This window comes from Coenobita brevimanus, chromosome 5 (assembly GCF_032717465.1).
Source record: "Coenobita brevimanus isolate Jiangsu-jjx chromosome 5, ASM3271746v2, whole genome shotgun sequence".
NCBI classification, from domain to species: Eukaryota; Metazoa; Arthropoda; class Malacostraca; order Decapoda; family Coenobitidae; genus Coenobita; species Coenobita brevimanus.
Genome location: NC_136958.1, coordinates 39,103,457 through 39,114,582, shown reverse-complemented (window position 1 = coordinate 39,114,582; position 11,126 = coordinate 39,103,457).

Here is an 11,126-nt window from a genome sequence, read left to right as displayed (position 1 = left end):
TCTCCAGGAGCGCTGACTGAGAACCGTTCGGGGATTTTGTTTAAGCTTCTGTTGATTCTGTTTTTTTCTGTTATCTTTTCTGTAATTTCTTTTAGTCTGTCTGAAGTTTGATTTTTTTGGGGGGGTTAGGCTAACAGATTTTTTTTCTCTTTCTTGTCCCCTCTGCCTTCCTGCCTGACTCCTACCGTCCCCCTTTTCTCCCTCTCCCTGCCTCACCCCTATCTTTCATCCCTGCCTTACCTTGGCTTTCCTCCTCTCCCTGCCTCACTTCTACTCTTCCTTCCTCACAACTTTCTTCACCTACCTCACCTTTCCTCTGCCTCTCGCCATCATCCTCAGTTCTCTCCAGTCTGCCTCTCTCTCTCTGCCTCATCCTTACTCTCCCTCTCCTTTCGTCACCTCTCCTCTCCCACTTCTCTCCGCCTCTCTCTGCCTGACGTCTGCCTCGCTGCACTTAGCTTAGCCGCTGCCTCGCCTCCTCCCCTGTCTCTTCCACTTACATCTCCATTTCTCCCACCCTGCCTCTCCATGGCTTTTTCCTCTCTTCCTTTTGCCCCCATCCCCTGCCGCACCCCTGCCTTACCACCCTTGCCTCACCTACCCTGCCTCACCACCCATGCCTCACCATCCCCATCTCACCACCTCTGCCTCACCACCCCTGCCTCAATATCCCTGCCTCATCACCCCTGCCTCATCACCTCTGCCTCATCACCCCTGCCTCACCACCCCTGCCTTACCACCCCTGCCTCAGCATCCCTGCCTCATCACCCCTGCCTCACCACCCCTGCCTCAACATCCCTGCCTCATCACCCCTGCCTCACCACCCCTGCCTCAACATCCCTGCTTCACCACCCCTGCCTCACCCCTCCCTCTCGTCTTGATGTAGGCAACACTTGTTAGAGCAAGAACGCGTCAGTAAGGAAGCCCCCTAACACCTTTCCCTAAGCGACTTATTTTGCTTATTACGCCTGACTTTCCTCTATTATGTTACATGTATCCTTCCAGTAAGGCCACATTTTGCATAAATAACGTATAAAAGGATATTAATCAGCCATATCCAAAAATAAATCGCTAATGAAGAGGTGCAAAGGAGCCTCTTTACCAGACGGGAAAACGGGCTTTCAGTGCTTATATCCATGACGTATATATATATTTTTTATATTCTTTCTGTTTTTAGGGGAATTTATGCAGCCTCCCCTAACACCTTTTCCTTAACGATTCATTTTCCAAACTACTCAATAATGTCCCCTGGTTTGCTTCTTAGGTCTTTTCAGTATAAACATAGATTGCACGAATAACGCACAAGAAAATAGTTACGGAGCAGATTCAGGAATAACTCGGTAAGGAAGAGGTGTTAGTAAGCTTTCTAACTGTACTAGAATGCCGCCCACAGCCTCCTGATAGATAGATGTTAGATGTTAGATAGAATTAAGAATGAACTGAAAATGAGTGATTTGGTTTGTTAAAGAAAAACAAAAACAAAAACGACAACTGTAATAATAACAGTAATGGTAATAGTAATAATAACTGTGGTTGTTGTAGTAGTTGAGATAGTAGTAGTAGCAGCAGCAGCAGCCGCAGCAGCAGCAGCAGTAGTAGTAGTTGTAGTAATAGTAGCAGCAGTAGCAGTAGTAGTAGTAGTGGTGGTAGCAGTAATAGTAGCAGCAGCATTAGTGGTCTATCTATCTACCTATCTATTGCCAGACGCCTCAATCCCGTTTGGGGTGGCCACAAACAAATCGCCTCCAGGTCGCCCTGTCCCCCGCCATTTCACTGCCCTGCTCCCAACTCACACCCCCCTCTCTCATATACCTCTCCACCCCATCCCTCCATCTCATCCTCGGCCTCCCCCTCCCTCTTCCCCCCTCCACCTCACTCACATACACTCTCTTCGTCAGTCTTTCACCCTCCATCCTCTCCACATGGCCAAACCACCTCAGTGTGTTCCTCATAACGCTTCCTGTCACATCCACATCCACACGACAACGCTCCTTTATATCCTCATTCGTCAGCCTCTCTCTCCATGTGACTCCACAGGCTCCTCTTAAATAACTCATTTCCACTGCTCTCACTTTTGACTTGTGTCCTTCCAACAATGTCCAAGCTTCACTTCCGTACGTTAGAGTTGGTATCACAATACTGTCATGTAGTAACTTTTTCACTTCCATGCTCACTTCCTTGTTTCTTATCACTGCTTTCAAAGAACCAGCAACCTTTCTTCCCTGCTGTACCCTTTCAAGCACTTCACCCTCCAAACATCCATCCTTACTCATCACACTACCCAAGTACTTAAACGTACTCACATTTTCCAATTCCTCACCATCCAACCTCGCATTAGTGGTAATGATAATAATAATAATAATAATAATAATAATAATAAAACAAGTAATAAGAGTGAACTGGTTAATAATCATAGCCTGTTCCTGTTATTAATTACAGTACATCCTATTTTTCAGGTAAGGATGTTTATGAGCAAACTTTAATATACAGTTGGCAACATATACACTTGGTACAGCATCAATGTATAGCAGAGGTCTAGCAGGTGCACGTAACAACCTTGACTAAGTGATTTATTTATTGGTGTCACGGAGATGTCAGATATTGGCTGAAATGACCAGTCGTGATGCATGATCGTCGGAAATTGTAGCTAGACCTCCACCTCACACACTGTACCACGTGCGTGTGTAGCCAACTGTACTTTCGTTTATACAGTCTGCCATAAAAGTCCTGCCGTAACACCAGTATTTCTTCCTACTTATTCTTTACAGTCTCATAATTCAACAGCGTATGACATGATTTAATCTGGCTTAGAAAATAATTTTGCCCCCTAACACCCTTTCCTAAACGATTTATTTTGCGTATTACATCTTACTGCCCTAACCTGTGTAAATCTTTCCAGTATCACCATACTCTACATAATAATAACACACAAAAAGGATGTTAACCAGCCATATCCAAAAATAAATCGCTAAGGAAGAGGTGTTAGGGAGCCTCCTTACCCGACGAGAAAGTAAGGAGAGGCGACTAGAGTTCTTTGATAGACTTTACTTGATCTGCGAGGGAATGTGTTGAAGATGTTCAGTAGGCAGTAATGTATCTTTATTTTCGATGCTTTTTTTTTTTAATGCACGGAAGAAGGAACCTAAGGCCAGAAATGCAAGATTGTTCCCTCTAAGAAAAAAAATAAAAACAAAATAAAAGACTGATGTGTGATTTCCACGAGAAGAGTTGGGTAATGGTGTATGTTTTATTATTATTATTATTATTATTATTGTTATTTTATAATTATTATTATTGCTTACTCTCTCTCTCTCTCTCTCTCTCTCTCTCTCTCTCTCTCTCTCTCTCTCTCTCTCTCTCCTCCCACTGTCCTCTTGCCTCTTGTCTCTCCTTTTCTGCCTCACACTCCCTTTGTCTATCCCTCCCTACCTCACACTCCCTTTATCTCTCCCTCCCTACCTCACCCTCCCTTTATCTCTCTCTCTCCCTGCCTCACAGTCCTTTTGTCTCTTCTGTCCTACCTCACTGTCCCTTCATCTCTCCTTCCCTACCTCACCCTCCCTTCATCTCTTCTGTCCTACCTCACAGTCCCTTTGTCTCTCTCTCCCTTTGTCTCTCGTCTCCCTCTGCTCCCTCTCATCCCTTCACCCTTATCAGCACTTCGTTACTGCAGCAATTTCCACACTCTGCCCTACACCTAACCTACCTTTGACGGTACACCTGTCTCTAATGAATACACACACACACACACACACACACACACACACACACACACACACACACACACACACACACACACACACACACACACACACACACACACACACACACACATTCTCAGTTCAGTCGCTTCCCTGCTTTGCTATTCTCCTCTCACAATCGGAGCAAACCTACTCCTCCTCCTCCTCACTATAGTTCCTTCACCTTAACTTGGCCCGGATTTTCGTCCTTTTGCAGCTTATCTCACGTAGTTCAGTGGCAGGAAAAGATAATGCTACGGCCCTACATCCTTTCCATAGCACATCTTCGTGACCAGCATCATATTTTCGTGTTAATCGTTTCTTACCACTGAGAATTCAAGATGGATAGATGGCAATTTAGGGCCAAGTTACTGTGAAGAGAGTATATCATCTCAAACCTCTTCTTGCACCATCCTCTTGCACCGTTCTCTTGCACCGTTCTCTTGCACCATCCTCTTGCACCGTTCTCTTGCACCGTTCTCTTGCACCATCCTCTTACACCATCCTCTTGCACCATCCTCTTGCACCATCCTCTTGCACCATCCTCTTACCTTATCCTCCTTTACTATCCTCTTACACCCTCACCCCAGTCTCCCCCACTCACACGCTCACCCCAGCCTCCCCCACTCTCACGCTCACCCCAGCCTCCCCCACTCACACGCTCACCCCAGCCTCCCCCACTCACACGCTCACCCCAGCCTCCCCCACTCACACGCTAACCCCAGTCTCCCCCACTCACACGCTCACCCCAGTCTCCCCCACTCACACGCTAACCCCAGTCTCCCCCACTCACACGCTCACCCCAGTCTCCCCCACTCACACGCTCACCCCAGTCTCCCCCACAGTCTGGATGGAAGAAGAAAATGCAAAATCACGTCCACGGTCTGCAGGGGTTAATCTGGCACCCTCATTCGCACTCCCAAGCCTCGCTCTCACCTAAGTCCTTCCTCTCTCGCTCTCGCCTCTTTCCTCTTTGCCGTGTATTTTCCTTCCCTTGCCTTGAACGTCTCCTTTCCTCAGCCTGTATTTCCCTGCAGAGAATACATCACTGCAACAACATTATGCAATTCACGTTTTCCTTGCAGACTGATCTATCTGTCTATTGCCTGACGCCTTAATCCCGTAAGGGGTGGCCACAAACAAATCGCCTCCATGCCGCCCTGTCCCCTGCCATTTCACTGCCCTGCACCCAGCTCACACACCCCCTCTCTCATATACCTCTATACTCCATCCCTCCCACATACCGTACTGTAAATTAGTGTTTCCCAATCGTTCTTTCCATTGAAGTTTCCGTGGCAAGATTTTCCATGTTGTACGGTGGTCCTTCTCGCTTTTTCCTGCCGGCATTGGTTGGGGGATTAGTGGTGGTGGTAGTGTTCATGCTGTAATGTCCGAATCTCGACTCATATAAAGGATACCATAGTCGTATTCTGGATAACAAACATAATTATAGTCTGGCTTCCTTCTCGTCGGATAAGGAGGCTCCCTAACACCTTTTCCTTAGCGATTTATTTTCCAAGCAAACCTCTACCACCCGATTTTTTCATCTTATATCTTTTTCTTTTTTTTTTAATGTCGCCATAGATTACGTAACATATAAGAATACAGTAACGGAGCAGAATCAGGAATAAATCGGTGAGGAGGAGGTGTTAGTACCCATCCTATCGGCTCCAGAATAACAAACCATATTGAGAGGGTCATTAGGTCTATTGTTGTTTGCTTTTCTTTGGACTCTCTCTCTCTCTCTCTCTCTCTCTCTCTCTCTCTCTCTCTCTCTCTCTCTCTCTCTCTCTCTCTCTCACACACACACACACACACACACACACACACACACACACACACACACACACACACACACACACACACACACACACACACACACACACACACCTGGTTTCTTTCATCTTCATCAACTTTAACTATTTTCTCACTAATCTTTTTTTTTTTTTACTTCATCCTCTCTCTGTCTCTTTAACTCTCATCTCTCTCTCATTTTCAGTTTTTTTTTTTTTCACCTTTATTTACTCTGTATCTTTACCTTTATTTTCTCACTCTCTTTATTTCTTCTTCAGTCACCCCGTATGTGGCTGCTCTTAAAATCCAACTCTTTTCAAAGCACCAATTTTGTCTTTCTCGCTTTGATATTCTTTTCGCTTCGGCCATTTTTATTTCTCACATTAAATAACTTCTTTTAAATATTCCCGCCACTTTCCTGCTCCCTTCACATTAGCAAAGTTTTAAAAATGAGCGGGCAGGAGAGACAGCGCACAAATGTATTCAGATCAGGAAAACTTCGATTCATTAGTGAGATGGGAAGGAAATGGTTCGGGAAGCGGCGTGGAGCAAGATGGCCACCGATGCAGTAGACCGAGGAAGTTCAAAATATCGAGATTGACAGTTTTCGAAATATCAGCATAAATTGCGTTTAAAACAGAAAAATACCGTGTGAAAGTAGATTCGACAATATTAAGTACTTGTTGGACAATATTAAGTACTCCAAGTTTGACGTAAATATAGAAATAATAAGCAATTTTTCAAACGCCGTGAAAATATGGACGGTCTTCGATATTGTACTCATTATTTTCAGCGAAATCGAAGTGTAATATCATTCAGCAAGTACTTCATAATATGCGAACGTTATATTCACACAATATTTTTTCTATTTCAGCTATTTTTACGCTATTTTTTTCTATTTTTAACGTCATTTATGCAGGTACTTGGAAAATAATCAATGTCGATATTTTGAACGTCCGCGTAGGCCAAAACTCACAAATGGCCTGTGGTGCTATGAGGTGTATTTTGGTTTTAGAAATTTGGCAACAACTCTTTCTTAGTGGTTTATTCTGCACCTGTCACCTAAGTATGCTCCTGCATTGATATATAGCCATGTCGATCTTTAAGCGATATATAAATAGCATACAGGCAAATGTTAAGGTGTAACATTCTTGGTGGTACTTAACACTTCTTCCTCAGCGACTTGATTTCCATATTGCACTTTGACATTCTCGTTTATGTAGCCTATGACGCTTTGTATCAGTGACAGGCAAGAGGATAGACTTGTAATGTTGAGAATGAATAGCAAAGGAAGCGGTGTTACGGACATGCGGTTCCGGTACGTGTTAATAGCCCTACTGCAGTTAGGCTATCCTTTTTTTTTTTATTATTATTATTTTCTCATTGTAATTGCTACTCTCTGTCTGTCTGTCTGTCTGTCTCTGTCTGTCTGTCTGTCTCTCTCTCTCTCTCTCTCTCTCTCTCTCCACCCGTCCCAAATTTTTTCCTTCATTCTTCCTCCTTCCCTTCCGAAACTCTCCTCTGTTTCCCCTTCCTCCCCTCTTTCTACTCTCCAGTCCCTCCCCTCACCCTCCCCTCTCTCTTTCCCCTCCTGTCCGTCCCCTTTCTCTGTTCTTCCCCTTCTCCCATCCCCCCTCTCCCTCTTCACCCCTCTCCCTCTTCACCCCTCTCCCTCTTCACCCCTCTCCCTCTTCACCCCTCTCCCTCTTCACCCCTCTCCTCCATCCTTCTTGTCCATTTCAGTTCCTTCTTCTCTTTTCTTCTCCCTTCCTCCTATCCACTCCTTCCTCTTTCTTCCTTCTCCTCCCTCTCCTCTTCTTTGTAATATTATTCTCCCTTCTTTCCTCTTCTCCCCGCTCCCCCTCCTCCCTCCCTCCTTCCGTCCCTTCCTCCCTCTCTCCCTCCCACTCTCTGCCTCGAGGCCTTTTCCTCTCTTCCTCTCCCTCCCCAAAGTCCACTGTGTTTCTCTCTCTCTCTTTCTCTCTCTCTCTCATCCTCATCATCCTTTCTTCATTTTTCCTCTTCCTTCTGTCCCAGTCATCATCTCTTCCCCCCTCCTTTCCCTCCCTCCTCTCCTCTTCTCTCCTCTCCTCTCCTCTCCTCTCCTCTCCTCTCCTCTCCCTTCTCATCTCTTTTACTCTCCCTCTTTTATCTTCCTCATCCAATCTCTCCCTCCCCAACTTTTCACTTTCCTCTCTCCTATCCTCTCCATTCTCTCTTTACCTTCTCCCTCCCGCTTCCCCTTCCCTCCCCTCCCCCACCACCCTCAATATCTAACCAGGCAGAAACAGGCCCCAAAGATTGGCCTGCCTCTCTCCTACCCTTCCTGCCTGCCTGCCTGCCTACCTTCCTTCCTTACCCGCTGCCTACCAACCTCTTGCCTACCTTGTTTGCCTATAGTTATCCTTGCCCACCTCAGACCTTTCGTGCCCTCTTCCGTATTGCCTCCCTACCTCTCTTTGATCTTGTCTGCCTTCTGCCTGCCTTTCTCGCTGCCTTGTTACCTCTCCCGTGCCCTGCCTGCCTCTTCTGTGCCTTACCTACCTTCTTCCTTCTGTCCCTCTGCTTTTCTTCTTCTCTGCCTCCCCCTCTCAGTCTGCTCCTCTCTCCCTACCTCGTCCTTACCCTGCCCCTGTGCCTCCCTGTCTTGTCACTACCCTTCCTCATGCCTACCCTGCTTCATCTCTACCAAACCACACTCCTACCCTGCCTCGCTGCCTTACACATACTTTGCTTACCTGCCTTACCTCTACCCTGCCTCTGCCTCTCCCTGCCTCTACCTCACATCTACTCTGCTTCTCCCTGCCTCACTTCTGCACTGCCCCTCCCTGCCTCTGCCCCGCATGTACTTTGCGTCTCCCTGCCTCACCCCTGCTCCTTCTCTCTCTACCTCACCTCTACTCTGCCACTCCCTACCTCTGCCTCTCCCTCCCCCTCTCCTTGCCTCTGCCCCTCGGTGTCTCTGCCTCTCTCTTTCCCTGCCTCTCCCTCTCCCTGCCTCTGCCTCCCCTTGTCTCTGCCTCTCCTTGCCTTTGCCTCTCCTTTCCTCTGCCTCACCCTGCCTCACCCCTACTCTGCCTATCCCTGCCGCTGTCCCCTTCGTACTCACCATCTACTTGCCTCCTTATCAAGCAAGCGATCCTCCTTTCTCACTCCTTATCTGCTTCCTTCTTGAATTGTGTCCTGCCTTCCCTTCCTGCCTACATACCTACTCACCTACCTTCCTGCCTGCCTGCTGCCTGCCTGCCTGCCTGCCTGCCTGCCTGCCTGCCTGCCCGCCCGCCCGCCAACCCGCCCGCCCGCCCGCCTGCCTTCCTCCCTCCATCCCTCCCTTCCTGCCCCTGCCTGACTTCCTTTCTTCCTTCTTTCATTCGTGCCTGTCTGCCTCCCTTCCTGACTAATTGCTTCCTTCCGTCCATCCTTCCTTCTTTCCATTGTTCTCTCCTTCAGTTCTTCCGTATTTCCTTCCTCCTTCCTTCCTTCTTTCCATTATTCTTTCCTTCCTTCCTTACTTTCTTCCCTCCCTCCCACCAGTCCGCTCTGTCTTCTTCCTTTCATCTTCTTTCTTCTTTTATATCATCATCCCTTTCTTCGTTCCTCTTGGCTCCATTACCTCCCTTCTTCCTCTATTTTCCTCCCTTCTTCCTCCATTTTCCTCCTCTCTTCCTTTCTTTTCCTCCCTTCTCCCTCTATTTTCTTCCCTTCTCCCTCTATTTTCCTCCCTTCTTCCTCTATATTCCTCCCTTATTCCTCTCCTTTTCCTCCCTTATCCCTCTGTTTTCCTCCCCTCTCCCTCTATTTCCTCCCTTCTTCCTCTGTTTTCCTCACTTCTCCCTCTATTTTCCTCCCTTTTCCCTCTGTTTTGTCCTTCCTTTCTCTCCCTTCTCTTCTTCCCCAGTTATCTTTCCTCCTTCCCTTTTATCTGTTTGTCATTCATAGTCTGCCTTCCTTCCTTCCTTCCTTCCATTCTCTTCTTGCCTGCCTTCCTTCCTTCATGCCTACCTTCCTTCCTTCCTTCCTTTCATTCGGTTCCTGCTTACCTACCTTCCTACCTTCCTTCTTTCCTTCCTTCCTTCCTCTTCCTGCATACCTTCCTTCCTTCCTTCCATCCATCCATCCATCCTCTTCCTGCAAACTTTCCTTCCTTCCTTCCTTCCATCTTCTTCCTGCCTGCCTTACTTCCTTCCATCCTCTTCCTGCCTGCCTTACTTCCTTCCTTCCTTCCTCCCTGCCTGCCTACCCTCGTGCCTGAGCTGCCAGGAAGTAATGGGGAGGAAGGAAGGAAGGGAGTGGGGGGGTCAGTGAAGGAATCTTGGACGTTACTGGAAAATATGTTGGTTTAATTAAAGGTATCCCGACCAGCCTCAGGTGTCTGCTGAAAGAGGCGTAGTGTGTGTGTGTGTGTGTGTGTGTGTATAAATGTTTGTATAGATGTATGTTACAGTGCTTGTTTGTTTATATGTATGTGTTTGTAAGTTTTTGTGTGTTTGTGTGCGAATGAAGCTTGCAGTGTACATGTGTATGATTATGTGTCTTCACGAGTGTATGCATTTCTGTGTGTATATCCTCACAATTAACCAAGGCATATATCAATTTACCCATCCCTCTAATAGCGCTATAGGCCTGTGCTGGCTATTTTTCCTTTATAATATTTCGTTTATTCCACTATTAAAAGAAAGAAAATAATTATCTAGCACGTGAAAAATTACACCTGTCCCAAAAATTGCACCTGTCCCAAAAAATTGCACCTGTCTTAAAAAATTACACCTGTCCCAAAAAATTACACGTCCCAAAAAATTACACCTGTCCCAAAAATGTACCTGTCCCAAAAATTACACCTGTCCCAAAAAATTACACCTGTCTTAAAAAATTACACCTGTCACCAAAAATTACTCCTGTCCCCCCAAAATAACACCTGTCCTAGCACATGCAAAAAAATATCCATTTATTTAAGTAATTTTGCATAATTTTTCATGCTTAAAACACGATTATCTTTGCTCATAATTCACGCCTTTTTTATGCATTTGGGAAAAATATGATGGAAACTTTTTGAAATTTAATGATCAAAAATAGATAGAGATAGAGATAGATAGTTACGTACATACATACATACATACGTACATACATGAGAGAGAGAGAGAGAGAGAGAGAGAGAGAGAGAGAGAGCAATTTTCCTGCACTGGCGGATGTGAAAGATTTCGAAAGATTGTTTGAGTTTTTACTTATTCTGGCAAACGACAGGCGGTTTTTATTCATTTACAGAGACCTCACGTTCATCTGTCTGTCTGTCTGTCTATCTGTCTATCTATATGTCTGTCTGTATCTATCAGCTTGTCTCTATCTGTCTGTCAGTCTGTCTACTGTATATGTCTGTCTCTTAATCAGAGTGCCTGTCTGTCTGTCTGTTTATCACTGTCTGTCTGTCTGTCCGTTTATCTGTCTGTATATATTGTCTGCGTCTGTCTATCATTGTCAGCCCATCTGTCTGTCTTTCGTTCTGTCTATCTGTCTCGCAAGAAGCCTTAATCCTGGAGGGGGGTGGCCACAAACCAATCGCCTCCATGTCTTATGTCCTCTGTCATCAGGCTTCCC